Here is a 12,042-nt window from a genome sequence, read left to right as displayed (position 1 = left end):
CCAACAAGCTAACCCCAGATCAGTAAATGAGTGCTAAAAAGGCCAATTCATCATCTCCCTCCACACACTGTCTCTGACCCCAGGCATTTACATTAATCATTATGGATTTTAGGATCCGCAGAGGTGACACAGTGAATGGGAATATCTGGCATTCCGGTGTCTTGTCTGACGTTCAAATGATGAATATGGTAATATGGCCTTGTGAAAGAATCATCACATTTAGCCAACTTCAGTAAAGGATATTTAAAAAGAAATACATTATTTATCTAGGTAAGTCAGTTAAGAACAGTGGGTTAACTGCCTTTTTCAGGAGCAGAATGACACATGTTTACCTTGTCAGCTCAAGGTTTTGATCCAGCAACCTTTTGGTTATTGGCCCAGCTCTGTAACCACTAGGCTACCTGCCGCCACAGTTGAGGCTGAAGATATATTATGGACTGATTTCTGGATCTAAATTCTTATCGAGGGGATATATACGAACAAGTATTCTTGGCTATAGCAAAAATGCTAATGTCAGCAAAATTATCTTTGTGCCAAATCTACATGCACACGCGCACACACACACACACACACACACACACACACACACACACACACACACACACACACACACACACACCATTGATACACAGTGTCACTATGACCCTCGTGCTCCATATGGTCAAGTAGAGGGCAGAGAAAATAAGCAGTGGACTCCCTGTGTGACTGCAGCTTGGCAGCCGATGAGCTACGGGGCCCATGGTGCTAGTGAGAGAGGGGGAGTGTTGTACAAATATTCCAAGGTCCTTCAGTAAAAAACTGACAGCTACACTAGCTCTCTATGGATGCTCTCTACGCTGCTCCTAGTACTAGACACACACGCTAAAACAATCTTTATTAACTGTATAAGGTATCCATCATATTTTTCATGACCTGCCTGACAACCACAGGCCTGTCATATTAGCCATTTTCTCATCACCGTCACCGGTACACACATATTCACCGATACTGTACACACTGCTGATATTACTATTATTATTATTATTTATCCCGCTGCCCAGTCACTTTTACTGCTGCCTAAAGGTACATAACACTGCTGGGTTGCATGCAGATTAGCATTGAGATACAAAGTTCCCACTAATGTCACTGCTGGGGCCAAAAGTAGCAGCTTTCACATTCGCCTTGCGAAAGACAATAAACTACACTGGCATTCTGAAGCTGTCAAGTCAGCTGGTATCTTCACAGCTATCTGACTGATATATGAAGCACCTTTTTTCCCTCCATATCCTCCCGTATGCGGCCTCTACCCAGGGGGCCTTTCCCATTTCTCTCAGTGCCAGAGTTTAATGCATACATGCCCCATTATCAATGGGAAATATAGCTGCCAGTCTTTTTTCAAATACTGTGGTGCATCCGGTAGCGCAAAGCAATCACTTTATGTCTTTGTATCATACGCAAAGAGAATGGCGAGTCTAGTGAGTCTAGCGACTTTCTGATATTTGTTCTGCAAGTTTCCCAGAGCCCCAGAAATGTCAGTGAACATTTCAGTTAATCTTCTTTAGGTGGGCATTGGGGTCGGGAGAGCGCTACAGTGCTCATCAACCAATTTCTTCGGCAGGGGCAGCTGAAATGAGCGTACGGCGTACACAGAGAGGGCAGAAGAGTAGATGTCTTAAACACTCAGTATGTCATTTTGAGGTGGTTGGGGTTGTCAAGGAGTATGATGAAGATTGAAAAAGTAAAAAATTCAACACTGAATGTCTAGCACTGACTAATATATTGATCAGTAGGGATGTGCATCGATCCCTTTCAAATGGATCCGATATATATCGGTGTGATTCGGGTTTGATTAAAGAAACGAATCGATGCAATTCGGTTCATTGCGATTTAAAAAAAAATATATATATTTATTTTTTTTACCTTTATTTTACTAGGCAAGTCAGTTAAGAACAAACTCTTATTTTCAATGACGGCCTAGGAACAGTGGGTTAACTGCCTGTTCAGGGGCAGAATGACAGATTTGTACCTTGTCAGCTCGGGGATTTGAACTTGCAAATTTTCGGTTACTAGTCCAACACTCTAACCACTAGGCTACCCTGCCGCCCCGAAGAGGTGGTAAGATTCGATTCACTAACATTTGTTACATTAACAAATTATTTTTCCAATTTAAATTATAATCTACTGCTGATGGAGCTCATGAGATGGGCCACTCTACGAGGGATCTGTCTGAGCCGACTTCTCTGTGTGTGTGTGTGTGTGTGTGTGTATCAGTTGGGGGGACAATGTTTGCTATCCCACCCATTAAAAATCTTAAGAGTTAGTAATTTATTGGAAAACATTTGCCAATGAATACAGAGCACAACTTTGTATTTCAACCCCTTCTCATAATGTAATGGTTTAGACCTTTTGGAAGTTTTGTTGGACTCGGAGTGAGCTCTTCTTCTCCAACTTTAGGCAGTGCGAGTTGCAAAAGTGATTGCTGTCCTTATTATCCTTGTTATGAAATGATTCACTTTACCCTTTTCATCCAAAAATTACATATATACTGATGGTTACAAGTGGAATGACGTTGGCCTGTTTAAATATGAAATTGTTTGTGAAAAGATTAAATGTAATTTTAGCTTCTTAAATGAGAGAACAGTTTGTCATAGAAAAACTCTGTTCACTCAGAGGCCCCGCTCAAGTGAACAGACATTGGTTGTAAACTATGAAACACTCCCTTCTCTTCACCCGGATATAAGCCCGTTGACGAAAATCCAACTTTGTGTTCTAAGGACGAGAGGACGTCGGTCCCCACGTTGAAAGGGCTAAGACAAGAACCTAACAAAATTAGCATCGAATTTCAACGTGAAGATGATGATCAACACGCCGAAAGATGAATTTCAACTATACCAGACAGAATAAAGCATGAGCTAAAAGTATGGCAACTTGGTGTGAACTTTGAAGTCTTATTCACTAAAGAAGTGATACCTCCTTGCCGATTGAATTAGCCGCAGCAATTTGTAAACGTGGGCTAGAAGAGGACGGACAGAGTATCCATTCTACCACACTCCAATTCACCACTAGACATCCTTCAGAGGACAAGACATCCATGCTGTATAACCCGGCCTTCTATCTATGACCAATCTACTGAAGCGCAGCTCAGAGTAAATATTTATTGCATTTTCCTTTTTCAAGTGGGCGGTTATTTAGAATGCATAAGATACTGTATTTACGATAGCATAGCTTCTCCCTTTGTTACTCTGTCTTCCCACTCTTTCATTCAAACCCAACCCCCTTTCTTTGTGTAACATATCATATCTGTTCCGTCCGCTAGGGACGTTTTCCTTTATGACAATTAGTATTCATTGTATGACCTATTCTGTGTACATGTAATTCTGTGTGATTATTTAGGTTTTAGTAAATAAATAATTAAACCAAATGTTGTATTGCTGATTCAACTTGTTAGCCAGGGTTCGTGAAGATAACCAAGAATTTACAACTTTCAGATGAGACTGAATAAGGTGAGGATTAAATATTGACTACTACTGATGTAAAATATTACTAGGTATTTATTAGTTTATTCATAAGCTAACAACTATATAAACATTCCTTCGCGGTGCCCCGACTTTCTAGTTAATTACATTTACCTGATTAGCTTAATCAGGTCATATTAATTACAGAGAAATTATTATTATTATTATTTATTTATTTTTGTTTTGAATTTTACCCCTTTTTCTCCCCAATTTCGTGGTATCCAATTGTTTAGTAGCTACTATCTTGTCTCATCGCTACAACGGAGAGACGAAGGTTGAAAGTCATGTGTCCTCCGATACACAACCCAACCAAGCCACACTGCTTCTTAACACAGTGCGCATCCAACCCGGAAGCCAGTCGCACCAATGTGTCGGAGGAACCACCGTGCACCTGGAAACCTTGGTTAGCGCGCACTGTGCCCGGCCCGCCAAAGGAGTCGCTGGTGCGCGATGAGACAAGGATATCCCTACCGGCCAAACCCTCCCTAACCCGGACAACGCTAGGCCAATTGTGCGTTGCCCCACGGACGTCAGGGACGCGGCCGGTTACGACAGAGCCTGGGCGCACACCCAGAGTCTCTGGTGGCACAGCTGGTGCTGCAGTACAGCGCCTTTAACCAATGCGCCACCCGGGAGGCCCGAGAAATTATTTTATAGAATAGCATATCATATCACTTAATCCGGCATAGTCAAAGACATGACAAAAGCAAAACAAAATAAATACTTTTGATGATGGTAAACCTGAACAATCAAAATAAAATCATATGTAAGATTGGTTAGAGGTGCCACGTATCAATGCACTCATATCTGAAAAATTGGAACCGGGTTGGGACCGGTGAATCGTTACATCTGTGTTGATCAGCTTTCAAGAGTTAGACCACAAAGTCCCTCAAGGCAAGTCATCAGTCAACTGGTTTCTCATTGCTAGACATTGCAATCTCAACAAAGAATGACAAGTGAATCATTCTCATTGCCTGTCTCTGTCATAGTTGACTGATGTAATGTTCGCAAGCCAGAATAAGGTAGACTGAATAAAACACTATTTGAAGGCGGAACAGGCAAATAAGTGAAACGGCTTTTGATCTTTGTGAAGAGAAACCTGCAAATGGATGCTAACCCGTCATTTAAAAAACTAACATCCCCAAAACCTGCCTAAATGACAATCACACTGTAGCACTAACATCTACAATTATGAAGTGCTTTGAAAGGCAGGCAAGTGTGCATAGAGTCAGTGCAGATAGTCTGGGGGTACCATTAATTATGACACACATCAACACCATCATCCCAGACACCATGGACCCACTTCAATTCGCATACCGCCCCAACATATCCACAGATGACACAATCTCAATTGCACTTCACAATGCCCTCTCCCAAAAGGGAAAATAACTATGTGAGAATGTTGTTAATAGACTACAGTGCAGCGTTCAAAACCACAGTCCCCTCCAAGCTCATCACCAAGCTGGGGACTCTGGGAATGATCACCTCCTTCTGTAACTGGATCCTGGACTTTCAGACGGGATGCGCCCCAGGTGGTTTGGGTAGGTAACAACACCTCTTCCATACTGACCCTCAACACTGGGGCATCTCAAGGGTGTGTGCTTAGTCCCTTCTGTACTCCCTGTTCACACACAACTGTGTGGCCACGCAAGACTCCAACACCATCATCACGTTTGCTGACGACACGATGTGGGTAGGCCTGATCACCGACGGCAATAAGACTGAGAAGTGTGGTGCCATGACAACAATCTCTCCCTAAACGTCAGTAAGACCAAGGAGCTAATTGTGGACTACAGCAGAAAGGATGAGGGCACATCCTCATCCACAGGGCGGTAGTGGAGTGGGTCGAGAGTTTCAAGTTCCTTGGCATCCACATCACTAAAGACTTAACATGGTCCACACACACCCGGAAAGTCATGAAGAGCGATTCTTCCCCGTAAGGAGGCTGAAAATAGTTATCATCAGGCCATGGATCCTCAAAAAGTTGGCGAGGACAGCCCAGTACATCTCTGGAGCCGAGCTCCCTGCCATCAAGGACCTCTATAACAGGCGGTACCTGAAAAATTGCCAAAGACTTCAGCCACCCAAGCCATAGACTGTTCACTCTGCTACCATCCTGCAAATGTTATCGGAGCATCGCGGCTCTCAGACCAACAGGCTCAGAAACAGCTTCTACCCCCAAGTCATAAGACTCCTAAATGGCCATAGTACTGCTATATAGTTATTTAATGGTAACCAAGACTATCTGCACTGACTCTATGCACACACATGAGACTATACAGTGCATTCGTAAAGTATTCAGATCCCTAGACTTTTTCCACATATTGTTGCTTCACCGCCTTATTTGAAAATGTATTAAATAAAAAATGTTCCTCATCAATCCACACACAAACCCCATCATGACAAAATTAAAACAGGTTTTTAGAAATGTTTGAAATGTATAAAAAAAAAAAAAACATAAATTACTTATTTACATAAGTATTCAGACCCTTTGCTATGAGACTCGAAATTGAGCTCAGGTGCATCCTGTTTCCATTGATCATCCTTGAGATGTTTCTACAACTTGATTGGAGTCCACCTGTGGTAAATTAAATTGATTGGACATCATTTGGAAAGGCACACACCTGTCTATACAAGGTCCCACAGTTGACAGTGCATGTCAAAAACCAAGCCATGAGGTCGAAGCAATTGCCCGTAGTGCTCCGAGACAGGATTGTGTCGAGGCACAGATCTGGGAAGGGTACCAAAACATTTCTGCAGCATTGAAGGTCCCTAAGAACACAGTAGCCTCTATCATTCTTAAATGGAAGCAATTTGGAACAATCAAGACTATAAGTGGCCGCCCGGCCAAACTAAGCAATAGGGGGAGAAGGGCATTGGTCAGGTAGGTGACCAAGAACCCGATTGTCACTCTGACAGAGCTCCAAAGTTCCTCTGTGGAGATGGGAGAACCTTCCAGAAGGACAACCATCTCTGCAGCCCTTCACCAATCAGGCCTTTATGGCAGAGTGGCCAGACAGAAGCCACTCCTTAGTAAAAGGCACATGACAGCCCACTATGAGTTTGCAAAAAGGCACCTAATGACTCTCAGAACATGAGAAACAAGATTATCTGGTATGATAAAACCAAGATTGAACTCTTTGACCTGAATGACAAGCGTTTCGAGGAAACCTGGCCCCATCCCTACGGTGAAGCATCATGCTGTGGAGATGTTTTTCAGCGGCAGGGACTGGGACAATTGTCAGGATCAAGGGAAAGATGAACGGAGCAAAGTACAGAGAGATCATAGATGAAAACCTGCTCTAGAGTGCTCAGGACCTCAGACCGGGGCAAAGGTTCACCTTCCAACAAGACGATGACCCTAAGCACACAGCCAAGACAATGCAGGAGTGGCTTCGGGACACGTCTCTGAATGTCCTTGAGAGGCCCAGCCAGAACCCGGACTTGAACCGATCGAACATCTCTGGAGAGACCTGAACATTTCTCATCCAACTGTCATGGCGTTGCCCTCTTTGGGTACAGCAAGCCCCATCCCCCTCTCCCTGCCTCCCCCTGCCTCCTTCAACTAGGCTGCTGTGGTCAGAGAGGTCGTAAATTCCAGGAAGATCTTGCCTCATGGACACACAGTATAAAGACAGAGTGAAGTTTCATAGAGAACAAAGGAATTTCTTCCACCTCACAGAACTTGAGGTCCGAACAACATTTATGTTCCGGAGAAGGTATAAAAGATCGGTGAAGAATCCATCTCAACCGACCATGTTTTTCTCCATTACGAGAGGACAAAGGTTATAGACCATGTTTTTCTCCATTACGAGAGGACAGAGGTTATAGACCATGTTTTTCTCCATTACGAGAGGACAGAGGTTATAGACCATGTTTTTCTCCATTATGAGAGGACAAAGGTAACAGACCATGTTTTCTCTCAATCACGAGAGGACAAAGGTTGCAGACCATTGCTGAATCTTTTAACCATACCGCGTGGTTAAACTCTTAGACTATCGATATCGACAGAATAAGAACACGTCTTTGATATTAATTACTCGTCTGCAGATAGGAATTTGGTATCATTGAAGGCGAAGAATGAAAAGACCCCTCCGAGACATCCATTCTACAACAACATGTATGAATGTCACTCTGAACTACCCACGACAGAGAGAGCGAGAGGACGGAAACTCTCCAACAGAAACTAACTTTTCAACAGCGATCAAGATGACACACTGAGCGTAAATATATATATTGATTGCAATTGTTCCCGCATGAGTGAGCGTTCATGTGTAAAGGATTAGCATTTCAATTGTTATAATTATCAACTCTGTAGTGACTTCTCAGTCGACCCCCACTTCCCTTTTGTCTAACAAGCAGCCATGCCAGTTTAGCCCACTAGGGCACATTCCCCTATCATTTCTTGTAACCATATTTACTTTGTTTGTTTGTGTGTGCACATCTGTGATTGTTTAGTTAGTTAATAAATTAATGATTTAAGACAATTGATGTATGGATGACTCATAGTGAAGACTGGGTTCGTGCAGATAAGCAACAATTTACGACGTTTGGAATGAGACTAACGTGAAGTAAAGTAAATAATTCATTAATTCAAAGACTAATCAGATATAAAATATCTGAAAAGTTATATTAGGAAATTATAACTTTGTAATCTGAATATTTTCCTTGGTGCCCCGACTTCCTAGTTAATTACAGCTACATGATTAATCAGGGTTAGGGTTAGCCCTAACCCTAACCCTAACCCTCACATAATACTAATTACAGAGAATCTTTGATAAAAACTAAAAGTTTAATGATAGTAAACCTTGAGAGGATCTGCAGAGAAGAATGGGAGAAACTCCCCAAATATAGGTGTGCCAAGCTTGTAGCATCACACCCAAGAAGACTCAAGGCTGTAATCGCTGCCAAAGGTGCTTCAACAAAGTACCGAATAAAGGGTCTGAATACTTATGTAAATATGATATTGTCGTACATTTGCAAAAAAATATATATATATTTTTTGTTTTGTTATTATGGGGTATTGTGTGTAAAAACAATTGAATACATTTTAGAGTAAGGCTGTAACGTAACAAAATGTGGAAAAAGTCAAGGGGTCTCAATACTTTCCGAATGTACTGCATGATGTATATTTACACACTCTCACACAAAACCCACAAACATTCACATACTCTACATACTCTACGCACGCACACACCCACCCACCGACACAACACAAACACACATACACGCACGGATGCACACACACACTTTTACCCTCATCATTTGCTGCTGCTACTTGTTCTTTATTTTACTCTAATTATTATCTATCCTGATGCCTGGTCACTTTACTCTGCCTTCATGTACATATCTACCTCAAATATCTTATTATTATCTATCCTGATGTCTAGTGACTTTAGCCTGCCTTCATGTACATATCTACCTCAAATATCTCGTACATCTGCACATTGATCTGGTACTGGTTCTCCCTGTTTCTAGCTTCATTCTTGTGTATTTTATTAATCTTGTGCTGCTATTTTTGTATTATTATTTAACTCTGCATCGTTGGTAAGGGTTTGTAAGCTAGCATTTCATGGTTAAATCTACACCCGTTGTATTCGACGCATGTGACAAATGAAATTGGATTTGTGTTGGTCTGTACAGCGCTGACTGTTTATAACATGCTTATGGATGTTTTCTTAATAGCTGATGAAGTGTGGTCCTTATGTACGCCCCTGCAACTATGTAAAACAGGCTTGCCATTGTTTAATCAAATATATATATATATATATGACCCTTGGGTGTTTTGGTCAGGGAACTCATGTTATTGAGGTGAAATATTGGGAGACTTTGATCAACCGAATGTGCACAGTCGGAACAGTCCAATTTTCCAAAGGCCCCTAATCTGTTTGGACAGGTCCAGTACTGCGTCAAGCACTAGCATTACCATGCACTTGAACATTAATAATGCACAAATCAATTTCCTCTGGCTTTTCTATGAGGGGCCTTTTCAATTGCCTTGTGTGGTACCCCGAGGGGCCACTTACTCCAGTTCTGTTGACCTCTTTGTCCCTTCCTCACCCCGACTGTCCTTCCATTAAAATGATAACCTTTTCATTCTGTGGCATATGAATTGGGATGGCCAACAACTGTACACAGACTATTGAAAGTATCCAATGCTCTCAATACTTTTAAAACTGCATTAAAAGATGGGTTGACGCTCGGGGCCATGTTGGAAATTAAGCAAAGTGCTGTCCTGAAACAGATTTGCAGTTGCTTTCAGTTTATATCAGGAAGTGGAGATTGACACAATGGAGATGCATGACCAGATTCAATGTTCAATATGACTGTTTAAAGTCACAACAATGACAGCTCCTCACCAGTAAACCTTATTTGTCCGATTTTAACCATTTGAACCCAACGGTTTCGTAGCGAGGCTCTGAGAAACTTGAATTGATATTTTAATCGTAAAGGGAGCAGAATATTGTTGACACGGCATCAGTGCTATCAAAGTCACACAGGGACATATTTTTAAATATCATACTTTCATTGGTGAAACCATAGATTACGGTGAATGCCAATCAGACAATCAGTTTTGTATATGAACATCATCAAGTGAAAAACAAATTCACATATTGTCAACAGTTGTAGCATATGAGGAAACAAACAAAAACCCTGTCATACTGTGTGTCATACGCAGGGTAATTACAATACCATACCACCAAGGAAGCTGCAGTCTGTTGCAGAATGGCTCGTTACAAATGACTGCTTTGGGTAATGGTGTTTTCTTTGCCCGGGAATTGAAATATAATATCATTAAATAGAGATATGCAGAACAAAGTGTCAACAGATCCATCTTGGACGTTTTCTCAGTCTGACCTGCAACGCTGATCCCTATGTCGGATCCAGCTCATCATTGAGACGTCTCGCGACGGATATCTGTGGATGTGCCCATCCAACATTGTGAGATTTATGGTTGTCAATATGTTCAGGCAGGAGCGATGACTGGCAATTACGGATGGATCCTGAAGAATGCTGAACAGACAGTCTATTACTGAGAATATCCTGTTTGACAAAATAAATGTTGAAGAGAGCCTATAACCTCTCTTCAACTCCATCATACAGGTGCATACACACAGCCATGCACAAACGCACGCACACACAAGAACTCTACAACTGCCTCATCCAAAGACCTCAGCGATGGGCACCTAGTGTATAACCAGGCTTGCAATCATGGGGTACAGCATTGCATTCAGATAATATGTGATGTAGATTGTAGTTGCTTAAATGTCATGTAGAATCATGTCATCTCTATTTAAAACACCTCTATCTGCAATGTTCACAACGTGAACCTATATTTTGGGGATCAAAAAGCATGAACTCTTAATAGACTATTGCGATCTTACAATGCTGGGCCAACGTGCTCCAACGCTAGCATTAGGGGATGGAGTTAGCGCTAGCAATTTTGTAGTGTTTTGCGGAGAAGAAAATACAACAACAAAAAAAGAAACGCAATAAAGCAGAGCTTCGGCGATGGTACACACGAGTGTTCAGTTCAGTGGCGTCCTCATGGTGGTATTTTAGGGCCCATGTAATGAATTTACTATGGGGTGGGCAGAATGCCACTGGAGAAAGGGGGAATGAAGGAAAGGATTAGGAAGCATTTTGGTGCTTTAACATCGCTCACCACGCCCACAAACATCGTCACTCTTCATTATGTTCCCCGAATATGAAATCATCTGTTTCTATTTTAAGTGGAATCTGGAATGAAAACTCACAGCTACCAAAAGTAACAACCCATTCAAGGAAATGACAGTCGCCGCACCAGACAAAAACTGACTCAAAGGCATCCACAACATCTGTTTTATAATGATGTAAGTACTATTTTGTTTCACATAAAAAAATTATATATATTATGACCAGGAAAAGACCTAGATCCTAGACCTAGATCCTAGATCTGGTAGATGTCACCTCAGGCTTTAATACAGAAACTTTGCAGGTCCTAAAAAGACAAGAAATATCAAGAGTTTGTCTGAGGAAGTCATTTATTGTATCATCCAATCTGTTTTATATCTGATTATCTGTTGTGATATACATACAGTACATGAACAGCATATTTGGTCAATTTGTCAGGCTACATATTGTCAGAGGAATTCTTAGCCATCCTAATTGAATTAACATACGAGAGAGAGAGTGACAGGACTGGAGTCACTGTCAATCCCCAGCAACAGCTTGACCATATCAGCCTGCACACCGGTGTCTCCGGTGGGATCCAGCCCGCACATTGGTTGTAGCAGAGGGATCTCCAGGTGCGGGCCTCATCAGCCTCCATTGTGAAGCCACATGAGTTGGTGTACCAAATGGCTCACAGGGTATTGCACCTGAGCTCAGGTCCAGGGTGCCAAGAGCTGGTGTATTGTCAAACACAGCCCAGGAACACAACCAGCAGGCAGTTGGGCTAACAGCTGTTTTCTTTTACCAACCTGAGAAATAAATATTTGGGAAAATAACCACAAATGAGTTGTGTCCACTCCATGTGGGAGACATCTGTTGCACAGACTGCACTTGC

This window comes from Oncorhynchus nerka, linkage group LG8 (genome assembly GCF_034236695.1).
Source record: "Oncorhynchus nerka isolate Pitt River linkage group LG8, Oner_Uvic_2.0, whole genome shotgun sequence".
Taxonomy (NCBI): Eukaryota; Metazoa; Chordata; class Actinopteri; order Salmoniformes; family Salmonidae; genus Oncorhynchus; species Oncorhynchus nerka.
The sequence above is the reverse complement of the archived record's forward strand: the minus strand, read 5'-3'. Positions refer to the sequence as shown.